Source organism: Thamnophis elegans, chromosome 1, assembly GCF_009769535.1.
Source record: "Thamnophis elegans isolate rThaEle1 chromosome 1, rThaEle1.pri, whole genome shotgun sequence".
Lineage (NCBI taxonomy): Eukaryota > Metazoa > Chordata > Lepidosauria > Squamata > Colubridae > Thamnophis > Thamnophis elegans.
The window spans coordinates 175591406-175603623 of record NC_045541.1 but is presented as its reverse complement, the minus strand read 5'-3'; the positions used below and the strand labels follow the sequence as shown (position 1 = coordinate 175603623).

At 45.9% G+C, this 12218-nt stretch overlaps 1 long non-coding RNA gene across 1 annotated transcript in view; it reads right to left on the bottom strand.

Moving 5' to 3' along the window:
- LOC116512596 overlaps window positions 1–11539 on the bottom strand; it is a 60710-nt gene extending 49171 nt beyond the window's left edge. The window contains exon 1 of the long non-coding RNA XR_004255905.1: window positions 11356–11539. This is a non-coding gene — a long non-coding RNA (uncharacterized LOC116512596). The remainder of the gene's footprint in view (window positions 1–11355) is intronic.
- Window positions 11540–12218: the final 679 nt, after the last annotated feature.

Genomic DNA, 12218 nt, shown 5'->3' with positions numbered 1-12218 from the left:
TTTAAAGAAAGTTTACATGGCCAACCAACTCACTCACAGTGACTCCAGGTGGGTGACAAAATGCAATCAATACAACACAAAAAACGATACACACCCATTCACCCCAAGCAACCACAATCAAACCAGCCACTTGATGGGGTCCATATTACCCTGGGGTCCTCAGGCCTGCTGGCAAAACCATGTCTCTGGGGCCCTTCAAAAAAGGTGACAAAATGAAAAGATATGGTTGGGAAAGATGATAAAAGAACTTATTGAGTTAAAACCGGAAATATTTTTGCTGGGGATGTTACCTGTCGTAGTCAAGATGGGAAGCAATTAAAGGGCGTGTGATTGTGAGCAGGGCTTGGGAGAGCGTAGCCATGCTTGTAATTCTTGGCACCTGTAGTCCAACATCAGGGAAAGGCGCACCAGGTTGAAAAAGGTGCTTTTGATTTGGGAGACAACTTCATCCATGGAGCAATCCAGGTGAGGAGATGGGTTCCACCACAAAACCGCGGTAGACTAAAGCGCGCTCGACGAAAGCGCGTACGTGACGTCATCACAGCGCGACGAAAACAGCACGCTGTGAGCAGTAAACTTAAAATTAACGCGTAAATCTAAACCTAACCCCCCCCAAACCTAACCCTAAACCTAACCCTAAACCTAACCCTAAACCTAACCCTATACCTAACCCTTAACCTAACCCTAAACCTAACCCTAAGCCTAACCCTTAACCTAACCCTAAACCTAACCCTATACCTAACCCTTAACCTAACGTTAAACCTAACGCTAACCCTTAACCTAACCCTAAACCTAACCCTAACGCTTAACGTAACCCTAAACCTAACCCTAACCCTAAACCTAACCCTTACCTTTATGTGAATCGGCTTGCTGTAAAAGCGCTTTTTAAAGCGCCCTTTTTTATCCGCGGTCGTATTTGTCACGCTGCTGATGACGTCAGGTACGCGCTTTAATCGGGCGCGCTTTAGTGGACCGCGGTTTTGACGGGTCACGGAGGAGATGTGAGTCTTTTTTTTTTTTTACTTCCCATATACAGCTTACATCCATGATGGAGAACCTGTGGCATGCAGGGCCCACTTTCCTGGCACGCGGGGCGTCGCCCCAGCTCAGCTCTACCACACAGGCGCAGGTGCCTCCCGGCGGCCAGATGATTTTCTCTGCCGCGCATGCATAGGGGCGGGGTCTATGCAAGATACGCACGCGCACGCATGGGGCTGGGGGGAACAGGACAGCCTCCCCCGCAGGGTGTTTTTCCTCCCAGGAAGCTGCAGGGAGGCCTACAAGACCCAAAACGGGGCACAGGGGAGGGTCATGTGCGCATGCGTAGGGATGGGGGAGTGCGGTGGGGAGGGGTCACATGTGCATGCGCAGTGGGGGCGGGAGGGTCGTGTGCACATTGCATTATGGCTGTGGGTGTACACGCACACTGTCACGCACGCACGCACTTTCGGCACGTGACAACAAAAAGGTTAGACATCACTGGCTTACATCACCTCCCAAAACTACTATGAGGATACAGCACTGCATTCAAAGTGAAGTAAAGCTACAGATGCCCGCAAGTCAAACTTGATTCCTCCGACAAAACCCCACTTTTTCTTGGCATGGAAATAATTTGCTTTTGCAGCCTTTGGGGCTGACTCCCCCCCGCCCACCCCGCCCAGTCGAGGTTTCAGTTATATTCACTAGTTGTAGCCCATCCAAGCATTAACCAAGGCCAGCCCTGCTTAGCTTCTGGATCCAGATATGGTTGGCCAGGTGTTGACCTGTGTTGGGACATATAAATTTTGTAAACTAAAAAATAGTCTAGGACTGAGTTTTGACATAGAAGGAAAAGAGGAAAAAGCACAAAATTGGGGTAGGTAGCTTGGGAAGGAAGGAAGGAAGGAAGGAAGGAAGGAAGGAAGTAAGTCATTATTAGCCTCCACTACAGTGTGTAGCCTGAACCCAGAATATTGATTTAATTGAATAACCCAATTCAAAACTTTCCAAATGTGCTAAGTAAATTCAGTAACCAAATGAGTCATTTACCCAAGTTTAACTCAATCATGGTTCAGTTGACCCAATTTTCTGGATTCACACAATATACTGAAACGTAAAGTCACCTTTTTGGGTTCAAACAACACATTAGGCCTGGGGTCTCCAAACTTTTAAGACAAGCTGGCTGAGGAATTCTGGGAGTTGAAGTCCACAAGTCTTAACGTTGCCAACCTGAACTACCTGGACCAGCAGGCTAGCCTGCATTAGGCTAAAGCAAGATAAAGTAGCCAGTGCTTCAGTGTGTGGCAGGAACACAACCACAGAACTGGAAGGAGAGCATTAGGCCATTGAATCTAATAACCCACTGACTGGTTGAAGCCAAATTAAAGTACCTCCAACTACTTAGTGGACAACTTAGTCCTAGTGGACAACCATTTAAATAGGAGCCAGCCGTGTGCAGCAGCCACCAAAAAAGCCAACACAGTTCTAGGCTGCGTCAACAGAGGGATAGAATCAAGATCACGTGAAGTGTTAATACCACTTTATAAGGCCTTCGTGAGGTCACACTTGGAATACGGCATTCAGTTTTGGTCGCCACGAGGTAGAAAAGATGTGGAGACTCTAGAAAGAGTGCAGAGAGGAGCAGCAAAGAGGATGAGGGGACTGGAGGCTAAAACATATGAAGAATCATTGCAGGAACTGGGTATATCTAGTTTAATGAAAAGAAGGACTAGGGGAGACATGATAGCAGAATTCCAATATCTCAGGGATTGCCACAAAGAAGAGGGAGTCAATCTATTGTCCAAAGCACCTGAGGGTAGAACAAGAAGCAATGTGTGGAAACTAATCAAGGAGAGAAGCAACTTAGAACTGAGGAGAAATTTCCTGACAGTGAGAACAATTAATCAATAGAACAGCTTCCCTCCAGAAGATGTTGGATAACCATTTCTCTGGAACGGTATAGGGTTTCCTACCTAGGCAGGGGGTTGGACTAGAAGACCTCCAGGGTCCCTTCCAACTCTGCTATTGTATTGTATTGTATTACTTTAGAACAGTGGTTCTCAACCTGTGGGTCGGGACCCCTTTGGGGGTTGAAAAACCCTTTCACAGGGGTCGCCTAAGACCATCGGAAAACACATATTTTTGAAAAAATACGGAAAACATAAAACAATTTTATGGTTGGGGGGGTCACCACAACATGAGGAACTGTATTAAAGGGTTGCGGTATTAGGAAGGTTGAGAACCACTGCTTTAGAAGATTGCAGGAATTGGGTATGTCTAGTTTAATGAAAATAAGGTCTAAGAGTGACATGATAGCAGTCTTCCAATATCTCAGGGGTTGCCACAAAGAGGAGGGAGTCATGCTATTCTCCAAAGCACCTGAAGGCAGGACAAGAAGCAATGGGTGGAAACTAATCAAGGGGAGAAGCAACTTAGGGGAAATTTCATGACAGAGAGAACAATTAATCAGTGGAACAACTTGCCTCCAGAAGTTGTGAATGCTCCAACGCTGGAAGTTTTTTAAGATAATGTTAGATAACCATTTGTCTGAAGTGGTGTTGGGTTTCCTGCCTAAGCAGGGGGTTGGACTAGAAGACCTCGAAGTTTCCTCCCAAATCTGTTATTCTATTTTTACTTCCAAATGAAGTTTTTTTCTTTTTCATCAGGCCAATTGCATGGTTTCCTTCAAAACATCATATGGGATGCCCAAAGCACTTTGTTTTCCATTTCTCAGATGCTCTCCCAAAGTTTTCTTCACTTTGCTCCATATACCATCCAAAAACCCATTAAGGAGGGAAAGGCTGAACAGCTAACCCGAGCATCTGGATCAGTTCTAGATCACTAAATTAATGCTTGCCTTTTCCTTTTTGTCAAGTCTCCTATGAGTCAATCCAATTCCTGGAGATTTCGTGTAGTTTATTTGGTAAAATGTGAGGGGTTTTATTTTCTCTTTTAAAATGTGTGTTTTTTCCCTGACTTTGTAGTTTAGTCGACTGGTTGGTCATTTTCGGATGGCCTCCCTTCCAACCACTAACCAAGCCAGGCCCTATTTAGCTTCTGAGCATAGATGAAGCCAGCCAAATGTTTTTAGAAACCACCAAACAGCAGAGTTGAAAAGGAAATTCACACACAAATTGAAAAGGGGGAGGGGGAATGCTAGATATCTAATGGATCGATTTAAGAGGTGAGGCCCGGAGTCGCTTCTAGATGAAATGGGCAGCACGTAAATCTAATAAAATATAATAAAGTAGAAATAAAATAAGATATGGTGGCCTGTTGCTGGAAACATAGTATGGTACAAGTAATGCTCAACGTACCACAATTGAGCCCAACGCTTCTGTTGCTAAGCGAGACGCTTGAATTTTGCCTCTTTTCATAACCTTTTCTTTGAGCAGCTGTTAAGTGAAACACTGCAGTGGTTAAAATTAGTGACACGGTTGTTAAGTGAATCTGGCTTCCCCCACTGACTTTGCTTGTCGGAAGGATGCAAAAAGTGATCACATGACCCCAGGATACTACAATTGTCATAAATATGAGTCAGCTGCCAAGCGATGATGTCACCATGGAGATGCTGCGACGGTCCTAAGTGTGAAAAACGGTCATCATTCACTTCAAGGTGGCGCAGTGGTTAAGAGTGCAGTACTGCAGGCTACTTCAGCTGACAGCTAGCTGCCATTTGGCAGTTCAAATCCCACCAGGCTCAAGGTTGACTCAGCCTTCCATCCTTCCGAGGTGGAAAAAACAAAGAGCCAGATTGTTGGGGGCAAATATGCTGACTCTGTAAACCACTTAGAGAGAGCTGTAAAAGTACCATGAAGCAGTATATAAGTCTTAAGTGCTATTGCTATTTTTCAGTGCTGTTGCAACTTGAAACGATCCCTAAACGAATTATTGTTAACTCGAGGACTACCTGTATATAACAGCTCCTAGAGAAAATAATTAGTTCTAATCCACCATAACCTGATTTTATGCTCTCAACGCAGATGTAGGCACTGAACCACACTATCCCTTGGCCTGTTATGCTGGGAATTTACAGGCTGAGAGGCAAAACTGGAGCAACATCTGTTCCTCTCCTTTACTAATAAATAAAAGTGAACTACCCACGCCAAAGCATACCAAAGCAACTGAGGAATCGGTCAGCATCCAGAGCACACTTTCCCAGAGCCTTAAGTTCCATTGCCCTGATGTTACCTGCACACACAAAAAATCAACTGCCCCACCCAAGTCACGCCCTCCTGGCCCTAGGCGGCCTGAAGATAACTCCAGGAAGTGACTCAGATCATTCAACCTCCTGGGTATTCCCTGAGATTTTCATTGGAACTCAACAATGGTTTGTTTTTTTTAAAGGCGAAAAGGGGGCAAACAGAAATAAAAGGATCTGAAATGGGGAAAACACAGGTAAGCCAATCCAGGTAATCCTCACGCTTACAACCAGTGGTTTAGTTCAGGGGTCTTCAACCTTGGCCACTTTAAGCCTGGCGAACTTCAACTCCCAGAATTCCCCCGTCCGCCAGGCTTTAAAGTGGCCAAGGTTAGAGACCCCTAGTTTAGTGACCAGTTACAACAGACCTCCCTGGGGGTATTTACGACGTAGGTGCGAAGTTACAAATGGTTGTCCTGCCCCCACAGTTACGCGACCACTGCATGTAGGACGGTCATAGCAATAGCACTTAAGACTTATATGCCGCTTCATAGGGCTTCACAGCGGTTTACAGAGTCAGTCTCTTGCCCCCAACAGTCTGGGTCCTCATTTTATCCACCTCGGAAGGATGGAAGGCTGAGTCAACCTTGAGTCAGTGAGATTTTAACTACCGAACTGCAGCTAGCAGTCAGCTGAATAGCAATAGCAGTTAGACTTATATACCGCTTGATAGGGCTTTCAGCCCTCTCTAAGCGGTTTACAGAGTCAGCATATCGCCCCCAACAACAATCCGGGTCCTCATTTTACCCACCTCGGAAGGATGGAAGGCTGAGTCAACCCTGAGCCGGTGAGATTTGAACAGCCGAACTGCAGAACTGTAGTCAGCTGAAGTAGCCTGCAGTACTGCACTCTAACCACTGCGCCACTCGAGGCTCTTGTTATGATTACCAAACATCAGCATTTACTTCCAGTTCTTGGCAAAAACCGCTTCCACTGGTTTGCTTAACAATCACAGCGTAGTACAGGCAGTCCTCGACTTACGACTACAACGGAGTCCAAAGTTTCCGTTGCTAAGCAAGGGAGTTGTTAAGTGAGTGTTGACCCATTTTGCCGCCCCTTTTTTTTGCCACAGTTGTTAAGTGAATCACTGTGTTTAAGGTAGTAAACCTATTCTTAAGTGAATCTGGCTTCCCCATTGCCTTTGCTTGTCAGAAGGTCGCGAAAGAGGATCGCTCGACCCCAGGGCACTGCACCCGTCATAAATGCACACCAGTTGCCAAGCCTTCAGATTTTTTTTTAATAAAACAGTTTATTAAGGTTATAGAGAAAAATACAAAAATACAGAAGCAAGGAGTAGGACATAGTGGGGAGGAGAAGAAAGGGAAAGAAAAGTGAGGAGGGGAGAAAGGAAAAAAAATGTTGTCTTCCAACCCTCTTAGTTGCAGCAGAATAAAGCATTCACATCAAACCACAACTTTTTCCTTTTCCATAATAATACAAACTAGCCATTTCTATAACAACAAATCAATCTAATCAGTAAAATCAAAGTTTCATCCTCCCACCCACCCCCTTTGCCTCAAGCACAAAGTCCAGAAATGGTTTCCATGTAGCAGTAGCAACAAAAGTACTTATATTCTTTTCTTTTGATCAAAACGGTCAATTTTGATCAAATGATCATGGGGATGCTGCAACAATTGGAAGTGTGAAAGATGGTCATAAGTGCCTTTTTTTCCCCCTCCTGTGCGGTTGTAACTTCAAATGGCCATTAAACGAATAGCAATAGCAGCTTTAGACTTATATATCGCTTCAAGTGCTTTCTCTTTTTTTTAGCAGATTTTTTTATTATCTTTTCCCTTCTACAACACCTAATAGTCATTATATCAACATTGTTATGTCATCATATCTGTACACGTATATCATATTTCGCTTCTATATTTACACACCTTTATACACAGTTCTATATATATTTATATATTGTTTTTTGGCTTAATTAATTTTATTCTTGTTTTGCAGCCATTTGTACCAATTGTTCCAAATTTCATAATATTCCGACTCTTCTTTATCTTTTAATTTCAGTGTTAATTTGTCCATCTCTGCACAATCCAAAGTTTTTTTTAATCATTAATTCGTCCAAGGGGGTATTATTTTGTTTCCAGCATTGGGCAAATGCTATTCTGGCTGTAGTTAGCAGATGTGTTAATGTACTTAATTTTCTTTGTGTATTTTCCTTTGATCATTCCCAGTAGAAAGATTTCGGATTTGTATTTTATCTGTTCTCCTGTAATTTCTTGCACCCATTTCCAAATTTTTGTCCAATATTTTTGCCTTTCCAGGCAGGTCCACCATATGTGATAATAAGTCCCTTGTACTTTTTTACACTTCCAGCAGGTCGGCTTCATGTTTGGGTACATTTTAGCCAATCTTGTTGGTGATAAATGCCAACGATAAAACATTTTGTATATATTTTCTTTAAGTGCTGCTGATCGTGTTAGTTTATAATTTGTGTTCCAAATTCTTTCCCAATCCACTAGATCTATGTTGTAACCAAAGATGGTCATAAGTGCCTTTTTTCCCCTCCTGTGCGGTTGTAACTTCAAATGGCCATTAAACGAATAGCAATAGCAGCTTTAGACTTATATATCGCTTCAAGTGCTTTCTCTAAAGCGGTTTACAGAGTCGGCCCATTGCCAACAATCTTCGTCCTCATTTTACCTACCTGGGAAGGATGGAAGGATGAGTCACCCTTGAGCCTGGTGAGATTCGAACTGGCAAACTGCAGGAGCAGGCAGCAGAAGTAGCCTGCAGTACTGCATTGTAACCACTGCACCACCTCGGCTCAGCATGGTTGTAAATTGAGGACCACCTGTAAAATCTTCACCTTTCATAGTGTGCAAGAAAATACCAACAGTAATGAATTGGAAGGTGTTGGAAAAGAAGGAAGAACTTTTCCCATTTCTACCTATCAGGCCAATGAATCAAGGCCAACATGGAATTTTTCCCAATGCCTCTTGAGACAAGCCTTTCTTTTGAAAACAGGTGTGGCCCTGATTGCGTTCCATCAGAAATGGTCTCCTCCTTAATCAGCGACCAGGTAGGAAAGCAGAGACGCCACACCTTAGCAAGACACAAAAGTTTCCATCCCCATGTTAGCAATGGATGACCTTTAAATTGTCGCCGGGCGACAATTTCCAACAGACTTTGCCATTAGTCACTTTAGCCACGCCAACTGAGTCTCTACCGGGTGCTGTAATTCAGAAACATCTGGATACCACCAATCCAGCAGCAAAAAAAAATGCAATCCAAAACGCAAAAGAAGATGAAGCAGCAGCAGTAGCAAAGTAGGCTGTTTTCTTTGTTTTCAAAAATAACTTGACAGAACTAAACTTTGAAAAAGCAGGAATAGTTATTTCTACAAACTCAGAAACCTGCCCACACAATCCATCCAACAAAAAACCCCTTATTCCCAAAATGAATAAGCCTCAAGGGTGAAACACAGGCAAGAGAGAAACTGGGAAAGATAAGGAGCCGTTTTCTATGATTTCATTCACTTCCTTATCCTTTCAATTAAGTGGAGCAAAGACCTCTGCTCAGGAATGGAGAAATGCTTTCTTCACACACACAGATACACATAATTATCCCAGCAAACATCCCCTGAAGTGTTGTAACCCAGAAAGATTATCTCCTTCCCAGGAGATCTGAGGATGAAGGGGACTCTATCACAATCAGTCCTCCAGATACAGCGAGGATGCACCACAGTTATACAGCATTAAAGTCAGTGCTATAAAGAATTATATTATCTTCAGGTAAGACAAGGAAGATTCCACAGAAAACTGAACATTTTAGAAAGGGATATTGAACTGGAATACAGCCTCAAGGTGGTCAAATAATTTATTTGGCACACTGCAGGGGCAAAACAGTTCAATCAGGCAGCCTCAGAATACAAGTAGGCCATAATGTCCCAGCAACCAAGGTCAGGGGGATCCTGGGAAATTCAGAATAACAGAGTTGGAAGGGACTTTGGAGGTCTTCTAGTCCAACCCCTGCTCAAGCAGGAAAACCTATACCATTTCAGACAAATGGCTGTCCAATCTCTTCTTAAAAACATCCAGTGCTGGAGCATGCACAACTTTTGGAGGCAACTTCTGTTCCACTGATTAATTGTTCTAACTGTCAGGAATTTTCTCCTTAGTTCTAGGTTGCTTCTCTTGATTAGTTTCCATCCATTGCTTCTGGTCCTGCCTTCAGTTCAACATATGGTGACTGTGCCAAGCTGGGAAAAGTTGAAGAGGAACAGAAGGTTCTGCTTCCCCAAATCCTTTTCTTAAAACCTACCTGAAGAGGAAGAAAGAACGAGGAAGCAAATGTGCCCTCAAGGTCCCAGAAGTTAGCGCAGGAAGAGAGGAAAATAGGATTGGTAAACGAGAGACAGAGAAAGGGCTATAGTATTCCTGCCTGGGCAAGCTAAAATCCAACAGGGTTGTCCAACAAATTGCATGATGAGAAATTTCAAGAATGAAAAGAAAAAGAGCCTTTATTTTTTCCTCCCAGAGAAAATGTCCTAAACCGCAGAATTTGCTATTGCACAAGGAATCTAATGACGGATATGGAGGTGGGAAAGCTGCTGGCTTCCAGGCCAGCCTAATCATTTTGGCTTTCCATTAACTCTTTAACATCTCAGCCCACATACTCTACATTCCCCTTGCTAAGAGCTGGAACAGGAAGATGGCCTCGCCAAAAGATCTGGGGACAGAATCCAAGACTCGATCCAAGCCTGATCCAGCACTCTTGCTCTTCTTACAACCTTATTAAAGTTGTCGTTATGTGTCGCTTTGAAGAGGTGCTGCTTTTGCCACTCGCTTTTGCCACTGTCCCATCAGGAGGTGACAACAGGAAGGAAGGAAGTAAAGCAGCGGGGGGGGGGGGGGGAGTCTGCTTTCCCCCTATTTGATGCTTGCAGGAAGGAAGAGGGAGAGTCAACCCCGGGCAAAGAAGGGAAGGAACCCCCCCAATCTCACTAAGGGGAACCCAGACCTATTCCCAGCCCTGCCCCAAAGAAGCCTTCTAAAAAAACAACTTTTGGCTTGCCTTCCCCCAACCCCAAAATGACACAATCTCCTTTCCTCCCCCTCCCACACAAACATATGGGGAGGGGGAGTTGGACTACAACTCCCACGCTGGGTGGGGATAGTGGGAACTGTAGTCCCGCACAAACTTTTCAGCAGGGGATTGAAAGCGTATGACAGGTTGGACTAAACCAGTGGTTCCCCACCTAAGCATCTCTAAAATGTGCCCCTCCCTCACATATAATTCTTACTTTACTCAAAAAGTAAACTCTACTTACGCGGAGGAAGCCTAAAAGGCCATCAACTTAGTTTAAACAAGGTTCAATTTGCCCCCATTAGAAATCAAGTTGCCCCCCCTTGGGAACCACTGCACTAAGGGGATCCCAGACCTATTCCCAGGCCTGCCCCAAAGAACTGGATCCTTCTTTAAAAAACAACATTGGCTTGTTTTTTCCCCCACCCCCAAAAAAACACAACACAATCTCCTTTCCCCCCCTCCCACACAAAACATATGGGGACGGGGAGTTGGATAAATCCCATGCTGGGCGGGGTGGGTGGGAACTGTAGTCCCCACACAAACTTTTGAGCAGGGGATTGAAAGTGTGCCACAGGTTGGACGACTCTTCCTAACTAGGTGCTTGTCGATCAGAAAGGTCGGCGGTTCGAATCCCCCCTAGTACAGGACTCCTGCGTGAGCAGGGGGTTGGGCTAGATGACCTCCAAGGTCCCTTCCAATCGTTACTGTTACTGACTCTTTTTTTGGAGGGGCAACTGAACCCCCTCCCCCAAAACTTCCTTTTCTCAGCCGGGACTTTGCCTGGCAGCCTGGAGGAGACAGGAGCCTCCGAGTGGGAACCCCATCATGAAGTGGGGAGTGAAGGGTTTCCCCCGGGGTCAGCGGCCAAGGAGCGAGCCAGGAGCCAGAGGAGGTTGGAGGGGCGCAGGGCAAACCCCCTCCCCAATTTCAGCGGCTCTAAAGGGGAGGCCTCCCGCCTTCTCCGAAACTCACAGAAGAGGGGGTCAAATAGAGGGGGAGTCTCTTAAGAGGAGGGGCTTCTTCTCCTGAGGCGAGGGACCCCATTCCGCCAGAAGAGAGGAGGGGGGCTCCGGTGGGAGGGGGCTCGTGAGGTCATTGAAGGGAGGGGTCCGCAGGAGGGAGGGGGTCCCGCTCACCTGGTCTTCGCGCTCTCCCCCAACACACCAACAGGGACCCTCAGCCGGGGGAGGGAGAACCAAAGGCCGCGAGGCAGCGGCGGCGGCGGCGGACTTAAGGCTGCCGGCTTCGAGCTCGGCGGCGACAACTTCGGCCTTGACCAACTTCCGGGTTTGCGGCCGCCATCTTGAAACTCACGCGGACTTCCGGATCGGGGAGAGGCGAAGGGGAAAGCCCGATAACTACGACGACTTCCGGTTCTCCCCCCCAAAGCGCTGAGTGCTGATGCACGGACGTAGCCTCGAGTTCTCCAATGAGGGGCGCGCCCGCCCAAGGTGAGAGAGTCCAGCTGACGCACGCGCAACCCGGATGCCTGGTTCCCAATCGACAGGATGAGTGGAGCTCCCCCCCACCTCAAAACGGGGTGGGGGACCCTTTTCCTCACGGGGATAGGGCAAGGATAGTCAAACGCCCTGAGCGATCCGGAGGTGTAAGAGAGGGGAAATACGTGGCATCGACTCCACCGAGAGATAGATAGAGCGGGTCTTTTTAAATACCTCGTCGTGGAATAAAAACCAGACGTCGATGCGCAAGTTTTGTCCGGTTTTTTTTTAATCTCTTTGCTTCCGGACTTCGTTTGAAACGCGGAAATCAGGCCATAGTGGGCGGGGCTAGAGAGGCGAGGGTGGGGCACTAGCAGATGGATGGGAGAAGGAAGTGGGGAGTTTAGCAATAGCAATAGCAGTTAGATTTATATACCGCTTCATAGGGCTTTCAGCCCTCTCTAAGCGGTTTACAGAGTCAGCATATATTGCCCCCAACAACAATCCGGGTCCTCATTTTACCCACCTCGGAAGGATGGAAGACTGAGTCAACCCTGAGC